Raw genomic sequence first — 5227 nt, 5'->3', positions numbered from 1 at the left:
TGAGAACTGCCTCTCCTGAGCTGGTCTTAGAAGAACTCATTTGGTTGATTATTGTCAGCTAGCTTCTGTAGAAGGAACAGACTCCAGAGACAGAAGTCATTTTCCTTCTCCGTGACTTTTTCAGGTGTCTCAGTATCCGTTTACCAGAAGAGCTGCTCCAATGTGGAAGAGCCCAGAACGGAGAGGGTATCCTGCTGAAACTGGAGGGTTCTATGGCATACTATTAGCCTTTTTAAAATTTTACTCTGCTTTAAAATCATCTTGGACACTTTTTAAAAGAAGATTTCTAGGCTTGCCCCAGATACTCTGATTCAGTGTTCCTGAACTATACCCCAGAAATACACATTTTATGTTTTGTTTTTTTTTTTGTATTGAAATATACCTGACATGCACCATTATATTAGTTTCAGGTATACAGGATGATAATTGGTGTTTGTATATATTGCAAAATGGCCACAATAAGTCTAGGTATCATATATCATATATGTTTTATATCTGGGAGAATACTGAGATTTTGCTACATAAATAGCTACAGAAGGCTGGGATGACTGAAGGGAGCAGCTGTTGTCTCCCTCTGCAAAGGTCCTAGGAATTCATGGGCAGGGGAATTGGGAGGCGGACTGTAGTTATGACCAAAGGGAGAGGGTTCCCTTGTATGCTATCTGATGTGAGAAAAAGAGAGAGAGAGAGAGAGAGAAAGAAAGAAAGAGAGACTAACAGCTATTGACTGTCAGCTAGGCAGCTCCAGCAGGCAGGGTGTCCAGGGTCAGCAGGACCAAGCTCTCACTAGTCAGCATCCTCCCTCACTCCCTTCAAACCTGTACTTGTCAGATGTCCCACAAAGGACATTATCCACACAGGCACTTTTGTACCACTGTGTGGTCACTCCCAATAGGTATCTGGCAGTTTGAGCTTCTCTGTTTTCATTCATGTCCATCAGCTTTCCCTGTACCTTCTTGAACTCATTCTCACTCATGAACACAGGGACCACTACTCATTGGGTGGCTGAATGGAGATGTGGAACTGTTGGGTTTGGATTCATAGCTGGAAGTTGAGCACCTAGGTTGAGTCACAGAAATTAATGCCCACGAAGCAGTGGCAGATTCTCCGGGTGCTAGGAACTCAATTTCAGGATGCTAATGCCAGCAGACAGTTTAAGGGTGACCATATGCAGGCCCTTGATGGGGATATGGGAGTTCTTGGAGCAGTGGGTATGCACAGATACTATGTGGGGCCCGCTGGGACAAATGCAGGCTGCGGAAGGTCTAGTCCACAGCCAGCCCTTCACCAGCTACAAGGTGCAGCAGCTCCTGCCTTCCAACCCCTGACAGTGGATTCAGCAGCAAGGGCATCAGGGAAGAGTCTGACTGTCACACCTCCCATGTCCGCAGCCAGGCAGGCGAACAAAACCATGGTGGGAGACACAAGGTGGACAGTAGGAGGGGGAAGTTCTCTGGATCAAACAAAGACATTTCTTTGGCTGCAGGAGTACATGATCCACTGGGAGGTTTTTCTTCTTCTTCTTCTCCTCCTCCTCCTGCTGCTTGTCCTCCTTCTCAGGAGCCAGATTCTTCCTGCTCTTCCTTGGGATCCAATATCAGCTCAAATTCTGATGAGCTACAGCTGGAATCTCTGCCCTCATCCAAAGACAAGCCTTCTCCTTATCCTTCTGGCTCCTTCTTCATCTTCCTCTTTTCCTCTTCCTCCTCATTGTATTCACTCTCACTCCTCCCTTTCTCTTCACCCTCATCGTGGTCTTCATTATTAGACTCACTGCTGGAGTCTTTGGCTGCTCTAACTGCTGCTCTCTCACTGACTGACTCACTCTTGGACTCTGGGAGTCTATCTGTGGACCCTTTGGGGCCTGATTCCTCTTCTTCTCCTTCCTCTTCTCCCAGTTTGAGCACTTGGTCCATTCAGGTACCTCCACATTGAACGCAGATGTGTCTGGAGCTTCCTCTGGCTAGTGTGGGAGCTCTAGGTAGCCTGTGGCCTTAGCATTTAATGGGTGGGATAATGAGTCCTGCTGGAAGTGGTCTGGTCTTTGAAGGATGACTCCAAGCCTGGGGCTGGTTTGAGTGCCAGGAAGAGCTTCTTGGCATGGTGGCTGGGGGGGCTCCACCTCTGAAGAGAGGATAAACTGCCAGGTGACAGGTTGCAGATATCACAGTTCTGGTGGGACTTGGACAGATTTAGCATATAATGGGTCAACAGCTTGGTCTGCTTGGGTTTGGTCAGGTAGAGCTTGACTGCCAGGTTGATGACCTGGAGTTTGTGGATGTCTTGCTCTGCTGTGAGGGACTTGGCCATTTTCCCCAGGACATCAGGTGAATATTGGAGACATGCTCACTGTATTCCCCAATGAGCCAGAGGATTCTGGCTCAGGCCAGGAGCGCCTAGGTGTTAAGGTGAGCTTTGCCAGCTTCTGACATTCTCAGGCTGTGCTGGCTGCATCTGCAGCAGCTTCTCAGGGATGACCACTGACTCTGCGACGAATCACTCATCACATTAAAATAACGGCTGCACCAGCCTGTTGAGGCAGGTGTCACAGACCCGTCCTATGTTAGTTGATCAGCATCCAGTGGCCTGGATCATGATGCCATAAAGTCCCTGTCCATGCTGTGAATATAGGTCTGGAACTTCTATAGGACAATAAAGATTCTAGTTTCGTCAACTAGGATGGTCAGCCCTTCCAGCTTTAGGGTTCTGATCTGGGTGGAGTTGATTGACCTGATGCAGAAACTCTTCAGGTAGGATTGAAACCCACTGGATGCTCGATGGGCATGGTGGCCGTGTACTGCCCCTCACTGTAGAGAGGACAGGTCTGGGGAACTTGGGCTGGGGTAAAGGGTGACAGGTATGGGGAAGAGAGGTGTACTAAGTAGAATGGCAAAGAAGACAAGTTGGAGGAGGACAACAGTAAGAGGAGGGCAGGACTGGGGTCAGTATGTGGGGAAGTGGGCCAGGAGAGAGAGAGAGGCTGGGTGATGTGCCCAGCATGCTGGAGAAGCTTTTTTTTTTTCTTTTCAGCACAAAATATTTTACTTAACAGTTTGCATTCTGGACAAATAGAAAACTCCTGCCTCAGAGAAACCTTTTTGAATCAAAAGTCCTGGAAATTGCCACAGAGAGCAATGGGCAGGGCTGGACTGGAAGAAGCTGAAGGAGCCAGGAGGGCTCATGTTTTAGGAATCATCACATCAAGTGCTGACCAAGGATACAAGAGACTGCTCCATCAGCGAGGCCAGTTTTTTCAAAGTGACAAGAATATGAATCCGGTCATTCTCCACAACATTTTGGAAAGCATTCTGTGGGTCTTTCCTAGATGATCCAGTGAACCAGAAAAATGGGAAGACCTGTGCTAATTACACATTTATAGTTTCTACACTTCGATTTAAAATACTAAGCAAACTATGTTCTCCCGGAAGAACTTATGAAAATTATTACCTAATGATTTTTTTTTTTTTTTTTTTTTAAGATTTGAGAGAGAGAGAGAGCACGCATGCCTGGGCAAGCACTTGCATGCACCAGCTTGGGAGGGGTGGGTGGGCTTGGGGGGTGGGTGGTGTAGGTAAGGACAGAAGGAGAGGAGAGGCTCTTCAACTAGATTTTCCCCATTTTGCACAGACCCAGGGGCTGTGCTTGATCTCCCTAACCTGAGATCAGGGACTGAGCCAGAACAGAGAGTCAGACACTTAAGGGACTGAGTCACCCAGGCACCCCTGCTAATGATTATTATAAATATTTAGACCTTTTCTTCAGTCTATTCAGACTTAAGAATGTAACTAGTTTTGTTTTTGGTGTTTTTTTTTTAAGATTTTACTTATTTGACAGAGATCACAAGCAGGCAGAGGGGTAGGCGGAGAGAGGGGTGGGGTACAGCAGGCTCCCTGAGCAGAGAGCCTGATGTGGGGCTCCATCCCAGGACCCCCGACCAGAGTCGAAGGCAGAGGCCCAACCCACTGAACCACCCTGGAACCCCAAGAGTGTAACTAGTTTTAAGATTAGTCTATGAAGTCTCAAAACTTTAGTCCACTAAGAGGAGGTTTTCCTCTGCCGTGTAATTTATGCCTAACAGTCAGCCTATCAGCTAATGAGCTGGAAGCTAATGAGGGTGGAAGGAATTGCCCGTATGTAGATGACGGATGGCACCTGGCAGGGGGAGGGGCCCAGAGTTATAAAGGCAAGATGGTGGCGGCCGCTAGAGCTGGGCACGAGGAGAGCGTGGAGTTGCTGTCCTTCCACCAGCACCCCCTAAATGGGTCTTAAATTACAGGCCTCCTCTCCTGCGCATGCTTTCAGATTAGCAAATAAGCGTCTTTCACAGTCTGGACGCCTGGGGACCTGCCGCCACTGCGCTGAGCTCTAGGGCAGGTGAGTCCGCGGTTCTCGGACTGTTACGTAGCCTTGTGGGTCTCGTGGCCTGGAGCCCTCCTGGTTTTCAAAGTCAAATGTTCTGGGGGCTCTTCCCCCAGCTGCCGGTCTTAAAAGTTGGGGCAATTGGTGTGGGGTTCCAACCCTTTGCCTTCAGCGAGAAGTTGCAGGTTCTGAGTTCAGTCCTGGCTGTAGGGGGCTTTGGACGCGGGTGGGTGGTCTGCGGTGAGGTTGTGCCTCAGGCTTTTGTGCTTGCTTTTGTGTGGACCTTCTTTCCCGGAGGAGTTTCAGATGCAGATTCGGTTTGTCTGTGGTATGAAGTGAGTTTAGGTTCGTTTTACGTTGCGGTCTTCCGCCCAGTCTAGTTCTAGAGGCGGGAAGCCCTCGATCAAGGTGCCAGCATGACTGGGTGAGGGCCCTCCACATTTAAGTAAGTGTTAACTGTTCTTTTATATATGGATGGTAATGTGGAGAACAAAGCCGAAAGAAATAAAGAAAAAAATTAAGTTTCCTTACATTTTACAGCCCATTGACAAATACTTGAGACAGGCAGAGTGACATCCTCAAGGAGGGCCATTATCTCCATGTTAGTACTTTGCTGGAGGAAGAGGCAACCTTAGCTTGGCATTAGCCCGACCTCTAGGATCCTGTGTTGTCTTTAACATATGAAATCCCTTTGGAAGCTTCCTTTATCTCTACCCCCCCCTCCCCGCCCCAAGATATATGTTAGCAATTATTCTCCAAACATGGGGTCTGCTGATGGCATCTAAAGGGTCTCATGACTGAGGTTTTTGTAGACACTAGTAAATGACCTTATCCTAATAATAGCTAGCCCCTCAAGGTCCTGGAAACC

General features: G+C 48.2%; 1 pseudogene; it reads right to left on the bottom strand.

Annotated features, from left to right (window-relative positions):
* Positions 1-713: 713 nt before the first annotated feature.
* Positions 714-4960, bottom strand: LOC123930505 (annotated as a pseudogene).
* Between the last annotated feature and the right edge of the window lie 267 nt (positions 4961-5227).

This window comes from Meles meles, chromosome 19 (assembly GCF_922984935.1).
Source record: "Meles meles chromosome 19, mMelMel3.1 paternal haplotype, whole genome shotgun sequence".
In the NCBI taxonomy this organism is placed as follows: Eukaryota; Metazoa; Chordata; class Mammalia; order Carnivora; family Mustelidae; genus Meles; species Meles meles.
This window is presented reverse-complemented; position numbering and strand designations above follow the sequence as displayed.